General features: G+C 37.8%; 1 pseudogene; it reads right to left on the bottom strand.

Moving 5' to 3' along the window:
- Positions 1-234: 234 nt before the first annotated feature.
- On the bottom strand, positions 235-3,095 carry LOC101430081 (nucleoporin p58/p45 pseudogene; annotated as a pseudogene).
- Positions 3,096-8,186: the final 5,091 nt, after the last annotated feature.

Here is an 8,186-nt window from a genome sequence, read left to right as displayed (position 1 = left end):
AGTTACAACCTGGAGTTTTGTTCATTGTTAAAACAGGAGATAGTTTATAGTTGCTACAAAGAATATTTTTTCTTAAATTATAGTTTCTCTATTCCATATTAAACACTTACATAAGACATTAGGAGGCTGATAAGCCACTCCATTTGGTGTCAATATCAATAGCCCTATAACAAAGGACTCTGCATTGGTAGAGCTATAAAAGTTTCCACTAAAGTAATAGTGCATCCTTCACCTGCAAAGAATCAATTTGCCTTACTAGTACTCTATTCCCAAAATACCAGCCTGGAGTTCCGCCCAGGCTAAGATGAACCTGAGGGCCCATCTCAGATATGAAAAACACTTCATATAAGCAATATGAGGGTATACGGGATAATAAAAGTTGTTGAAATCTGTTTGACCAGTCTTACAATATCCCTCATTTGGAGTACTGCTAAAAGGTAATGTGGGAACAAAAATGGAAAAGGCTGGGGCAATGATGTTGAGTCTGTCACATACTAATAACTATTACAACAAATCTTCAAGCAAACAACTGCAATGACCTGGTACCTCTATAGCTCGTTTCACAAGCACTGAGGATTTGAAGCTTAAAAGGTGAAAAACTGAATACCCTTAGAAAAGGGGAACAGTCTGAGGCAAGAGCAGCCCGTAAATGTTTTATATGTACACTCAATTTTGTGAATTTTTCTGTATATATTTACAAACATATTCACAAGATGCCCTGCAGTGTAGATCAAATGGCCTTTGTCAGGAACAAACTGATTCTAGTACAGACCTAGAGCTCATACCGTCTGTATAAGAAATGAATGTGCGTATATTCACATAGTGTAAGCCTTATTAACAAAACCACTGCTATCAACACTAGGATAAACAGTAGGTTTTACTAGTCAATCAATGACGTAATCAGAACATTTCATACACTGAGACTCAAAATAACAAAAAATATACAACTGGGTTTTAAATTCACAAGAAAAAAAGCAAATCATCATGGTAAATATAAACAATATTCAAATTCCAGAGTAGGCAAAAATAGCAAAACTTTATAAATCTCCTGGGATGCAATTTAATTACTGCATCAATTTTAGAAAAATAGACTCAGAATGAACGATGCTGCTATGAATTCTCTTAACACATCAACCCATATATTTATCTTTTTCCTCTTTTGTTTCCAGCTGGAGGTTTCTTCAACTGAAGGAGCTGTCCTCCCATTCCAAAACCCGCAGAGGCAGGATTGGACACCCCAAATGTCAAACCAGCTGAAGCCGTGATGCCAGGATTGCCGAAGTCAAACCCATGTGTACTTGAGCTGCCAAAGCCTGCACTAAGACTTCCTGAGGGTTTATTTGTTGTTCCAAATGCAAATGTGGAGGCCCCTGTGGTGTTGCTTCCAAAACCAGAGCTAGTTCCAAATCCTCCGAGGTTTGAAGAACCTAAGCCATTTGATTGCACGCCAGTGCCAACAACTGAGCTGAATGGCGTTCCAAAACTAACTCCCAGAGATGGCTGTGGCCCTGTAGCAGGCTGTTGCTGCTGTGTAAGTGTTGCAGCCATGGCAACGGCTGCTGCATTTGGCATGTTGCTGAAAGGAGTGGGTCTGGTAGTAACTCTAGGAGCATTCTGCCACTTCTTGGCTTCTGCTCGCCTGGCTTCAAACACATCTACGGCATCTCCCAAGAGCATTTTCCTGTAGCCAAGGTACTGCTCTTTGAGCACCTTTACATTTTCATGGATAGACTGAAGATGTGCAGCTAAAGCTACAAATGTTTGATAAATTTTCTGCATAGCCATTGACAAATCTTGAGGAGTTATATGTGAATTATTTGCTTGAGTGGCAAGACGGTTTTCTGGTTCTTCAATTTGCTGTCTGTGCTGCTGAAGCTGTACCTCAAACTGCTGAGCCAAGATTCTGAAGTAGTCAGCAGGAGTTGTGTTTCCATGTTGAAGTCCAGCTGGTGTTTTCTGGGTTCTTAATGCTATTTGAGCATTCTTCGACTCCTGAGCAGTTTCTATTTTCAATTTGTCAATATTGAGAGTGTTTCTCTGTAATCCACTGGCAGCCAATGAGAGAAGCTGCTTTAGGGCTTTACTACCTTCCTGTACTTTAAGCATTGCTTTTGAAGACATTCTACTGATTTCTTCCGGGACTTGTTTTTTTTTCCTTCACAAATTTCTGGAGAGTTTCCACATCCTGGCAGATGAAAGGTGTAGATTTTCATCCTTCATCGCTTTACTGTGCTCTGGTCTTGTTCCTGTTTTATCACTCTTTTTATCCGATGAGCTACTGAAATCTATACCACCAAGGCTTTCATTGGCTGCAGGTGAAGTAGCTGCAGTAGTTCCCAGCGTTATGCCTAGAGCATTCTGTCCAAGTCGTGATGTTGCAGTGTTTGCACTCTGGAAAAGCGAACCTCCCAATCCAGCTAAGGCTCCCCCTAAGGAAGGCCTGTTGATGCAGTGGTAGTTGTGGTTGTTGTCCCACCCAAACTGTTTAGAGTAAATCCTGTAGGAGCTGCTGGAGTTGATGTCAGAGCAGATGAAAGAGTGAGACCACTAGCGGAGGAAGAAGTAACAGGTAGAGCAAATGTTGTGGCAGAGGCTGCAGGTGTACTGAATCCTAAACTGAAACCTGTTGTAGATGCAGAGGAAGTGGCTGGTGTTCCCAGAGTTAATCCTGTGGTTGTAGTTGTTGCTATTCCTGTATTTGTTCCTCCTAAAGTGAACCCAGTGGCAGGTTTAGGTCCAAACAGCCCAGTTCCAAAACCACCAGGAGAAGCAGATGTAGTTGCTGGGGTTGCAGTACTTCCAAATGTTCCAAAAGTGAGCCCCGCACAAGGATTGCTAGACGCCCCCGTCCCGAACGAGGAGCCTCCGGCCGTGCGGCCCCCGCCGGTGGCCACGGTGGTGGAGCCGAGCGTCGCGGCGCCGAAGGTGAAGCCGGCAGACGTGGCTGCAGCCGTGCCCCGCGCCGTGCGCAAGCTGAGGGTCTCGGGGCGCTCCTGTCGCCTCAGAGCCGCGGCGGCCGGGAAGCATCGCCCTCTCCCAGGCCCGGCCAGGCGGGAAGCCTCATAGGTTTGATTTTGCAGTAGATCGGTGATCATTCATTTCCATCACTAAATCATTCCATTTTTAACCCATGGGTTATTTAGTCGGGTGTTATTTTAATTCTAAAATACGTATATGTTTTTATGTTTTTGGTAGTGACTTCTAGATTGATTGTTTCTGGTGTAGAAAACATGACTTGCATAATACCAGTATTTAGATATTCGTTCAGGATTTCAACCTCCTCCATAAGCTTTTTCAGCAACAGCTTCTTCGCTTTGCAGACTCAATCACCTCTCCTCCACCTGCTCTTTCATCTTCCAAAAATGTGCCACATGGTATGATACTATGAACAACTGTATGCCAAAACCCAGACAATGTAGAGGAGATGCACAAATTCCTAGAAATGCACAAACCACCTACACTGAACCTAGAAGAAATAGAAGACCTCAAAAAACGAATCACAAGAGAAGAGATTGAAAAATAAAATCTCCCCAAGATGAAAAGCCTAGGACCAGATGGCTTCACAGGTGAATTTTACCAAGCATTCAAAGACGATATAACACCAATCTTGCTCAGTCTCTACCAAGTAATTGAACAGGAAAGAATGCTACCAACTTCATCCTATGAAGCCGACATTACCATTATATGAAAACTAGGTAAATACACTACATGAAGAGAGAATTACAGAGCAAAAACTCTAATGAAAATAGATGCAAAAATCCGCAATGAAATACTTGCAAACAGAATTCAAAGCACGTTAAAACGATTACACACCATTAGCAAGTAGTTTTATCCTAGGCATGCAAGGGTGGATAACACAAGAAAATCAATTAGTGTAATAAACCACATTGATAAATTGAAGAAAAATTACATGATCCTCTCAACTGGTGCAGAAAAGACATTTGACAAAATACAGCAGCTTTTCTTGATAAAAACGCTCCAAAAGTTAGAAATAGAAGGAAGCTTTCTTAATAGGTTAAAGTGCATCCATGAAAAATATACAGCTAGCATTGCACTCAAGGGTGAAAGACTGAAAGCTTTCCTACTGAGATCAGAAACAAGACAAGGATGACCACTGTCACCAGTTTTTTCAATATTGTGCTAGATGTTCTAACTAGATCATTAGATTAGATAAAGAAATAAAAGGCACTCAAATAGGAAAAGAAGTAAAACTTTCACTGTTTGTTGATAATATGATCCTTACCTAGAATCTACTGAAAAATCCACAAGAAAGCTACTAGAACTAATAGACAATTTCAGCAAAGTGGTAGGGTACAAGATTAATATACAAAAAATCAAGTGTTTCTATATGCTATTGATGTGCAATCTGAGAAGGAAATCAGAAAAAACATTCCATTTGTACTAGCAACTAAAACAATCAAACATTTAAGAGTAACCTTAACTGAGGACATAAAGGACCTAGATTCAGAAAACAATAAAACAGTGCTGAAAGAAACTGAAGAAGAGTTAAATAAATGGAAGAACATTCTGTGTTCATGGTTTGGAAGACTAATTATGGTTAAGATGTCAATTCTACCAAAATTGATTTACAGATTCAATGCAATCCCAGTAAAAATCCCAACAGCTTTTTTGTGTGTGTGTGGATATGGAAAAGCCAAATGCCAAATATATTTGGGAAGGTAAGGAGGGTAACTAGCCAAAAAGATCTTAAAAAGGAAGAATGAGCTTGGAGGACTCTCATTTCTGGACTTAGAGCATATTTCTTAGCTACAATGGTAAAAAAAAAAAGCATGGTACTAGCATGAAGACTGGCAAACTGACCAATGGAACTGAATGAAGAATTCAGAAATAAACCCTCACACCTAGAGTCAAGTGATTTTTGACATGGCAGTCAAGATCTCCCAGCTAGGCCAAAACAGTCTATTCAACAAATGGTACTGAGAGATCTGTATATTCACACTCAAAAGAAAGAAAGAAGACCCCTATCTCACATCATATACAAAAATTAACTCAAAATAGATCAATGACCTAAATATAAAAGGGAAAACCATAAATCTCCTAGAAGAAAATATACAAAAACATCTTCAGGATTTTGTGATAGGTGGTAGTTTCTTAAACCTTAAAACCAAAGCACGAGCAAGAAAAGAAAAAATAGATAAATGGGACCTCCTCAAAATTCAACACTTTTGCACCTCAAAGGACTTCGACACAAGGAAGAAAGGCAGTTGATTAAATGGGAAAATATACTTGGCGATCACATATCTGATACACGTTTAATATCCATGATATGCAAAGAAAGCAAACAACTCAACAATGAAAAGAGAAACTATCCAATTTAAAAAATGGGCTCAAGATTTGAAAAGACAATTGTCCAAAGAAGAAATACAAAGGAGGAAGAAACACATGAAAAAATGTTCAACATCACTAGCAATTAGGGAAATGCAAATTAAAAATACAATGAGATATCATTTCATACCTATTAGGTGTGCCACTACTAAAGTGTTGGAAACTGTAAATGTTATAGAGGATTTGGAGATATAGAAATGCTTATTCATTGTTGGTGGGAATGTAGAATGGTACAACCACTGTGGAGAACTGTTTGGTAATTCCTAAGGAATTTGAATATAGATTTGCCATGTGACTCAGCAATATCCTTACTAGATATACACTCAGGAGAACTGAGAGCAGTGATTCAAATAGACACCTGCACACTGATGTTCATAGAGGTGTTATTCACAATTGCCAAGAGTTGGAAACACAGATGTCCATCAACTGGTAAATGGATACACAAACAGTGGTGTATACACATGATGGAATATTATGCAGCAGTAAGAAGGAATGAAGTTATGAGGCACATGGCAATATGGATGTACGTGGAGGACATTATGTTGAGTGAAGCAAGCTAGACACAAAAGGACAAATACTATATGATGCACTATTATGAACTACATATATTGTGTAAACTCAAGGAGTTAATAATTAGAATATAGGTCATCAGAAAACAGAATGAAGTTAGAGAATGGAAAGTTGAGAGGTTTAATCTGTGCAGAATTTGTAAAAGTGTTGTAAATCTTTGGAAATGAATAGAAATGATGAAGTATATCATGATGTTGATGCTTTTGTATGGGTATGACAGTGGTTTAAAGGGATAGTCTAAGGTGAAGCATATTACTAGAAGGAAAGTTAAAAACTAACATGGTACTGTATTACAGTAAAACCTCATATAAAACAAAAAATACAGGTGATATGCCTATATAAGACTGTTTTTACAATATATAAATACAAATAGAGAGAAGGAAAATGAATAGTAGCTATGGATGGCAGGGGAAGCACAGATTGAGAGGCAATGAATTTTACTAGTTTGTTTTTTGTTAACAATATTATTGGAATAATGAAAGTGCTCCAAGAATGCATGATGTGATGAACACATAAATATGTGATTACAACAAGTACCATTAATTGTTCACTTTGAATGGATTTATGCTTTATTAATATGTACCAATAAAACTGATTTGTTAAAAAATGCAAACACTACTAAATAGATCAGAAGCATATAAACATCTTAGGTGATCAATATTTGAAAAAGTATGGTAACTTAAGGTCATAGTATCCAAATGGTAGATTGCTATAATCAACTTATCTCATGCTATTAGCAAAATTTATACTTGTTCAGAATAAAATTTGTCCAGAATTGTCTGAACTTTTCTGTAGGACCGTAGATAAAAATTGCAAGCTATGTTCAAATAGATTGAATAAAAATGAAGAAGTTTAATTTTCATATTATCCTTAATATCATTTAAATATCTAAATAATATATTAGGTAGAGGTTCATTTTTAGATCAGTGTTGTTGAAAACATGGTTGTTCTATAATTCAATGCACTATGGGACATTTTAACATGAATTTAAGAACTACTGTGATTTTCTATGTTCATAACATAAAAATAAAACTTGATTTTAACACTGCACATTCATAATTTTACCTTCAAGTTAATAAAAAAATTTTTGTAGTTAGGAAAAAAATAATACTTTCAATAGTCATTTTTAATATTCTTCCCCTCAAATGTCTAATCCTCACCCTTCCACCATTTCACCTACCATGTTTTATCACCTGTTAAATTTCATTCCAATTTAGTATTTTTAAAAGATTTTAAAAATTTATTTATTTCTTCCACCCCTTTGTTGTTTGTTCTAGCTGAGTCTGGTGTGTGCTTATCTTCCTTTTAAGAGGCACTAGGAACAGAACCTGGGACAACCCATGTGGGAGGGAGGCACCTAAACACTTGCGCCATCTTGCCTCCATACTTTGTGGTTCTCTCCTTATATTTCCCTCCTTGTGTCTCTTGTTGCCTCAGCTTGCCATGCCAGCCAGTTGCATCAGCCCATCACATCAGTGTGTCACATCAGCTTGCTGCCTTGCTCATCTTCTTTAGGAGCCACCAGGAACAGAATCTGGGACCTGCCATGTGGTAGGTGGGTGCTCAATCTTGAGTCACATCCACTTCCCAATTTAGCATTTTGTTTTTTCTTTATATTCAATAATTTTCATATTACTTTTCATTAGCTCAACTTTGCTTCTTGACTGTCATTAATTCCATGTGTATATGTTATTGTATACTGTTCCCTTGCACCCACGATTCTGATAAATACTGCTTACACCTGGAGGCAGACACCTCTGGCATTTCCTACAGACTCAGGATCTTGTGTACGAACTACCAATTTCCTGAAGGTTCAGACTGCAATACTTCTCATTATTTATCCCATACCGAGCCTGCCACCATCCTGGCATCCACTACCTCTCTCAGTGGTGATTCCCTGAGGATCACACTTGTACACAGTGCCCTCTCCTCACTGTGTCCTTCTGCAGTCTATTCTCAATTGTTTTTCTCTTCCTTGGAGTTCTTGGTTTCTGCTCCAACAAAGGTTTCCCTATGAAATTATATCTTTACTCATTTGAGTATCTTTTGATATCATAAGTACTATATTAAAGTGTTGGGTCAAAGAATGGAGAATATAAAATAATATAGATCTGCTCTTTTGAATTAGAAGTATTCTAGTAATATATTTAAGCATATTTATTGCATTGTTTAAAATTGTGGTAAAATATATACCTCAAAAGTTCTTTAACCATTTTTTTCTTCTTTATTTTCTTTTAAATGTTACATTAAAAAAATATGAGGTCCCCATA

Source organism: Dasypus novemcinctus, chromosome 16, assembly GCF_030445035.2.
Source record: "Dasypus novemcinctus isolate mDasNov1 chromosome 16, mDasNov1.1.hap2, whole genome shotgun sequence".
NCBI lineage: Eukaryota > Metazoa > Chordata > Mammalia > Cingulata > Dasypodidae > Dasypus > Dasypus novemcinctus.
This window is presented reverse-complemented; position numbering and strand designations above follow the sequence as displayed.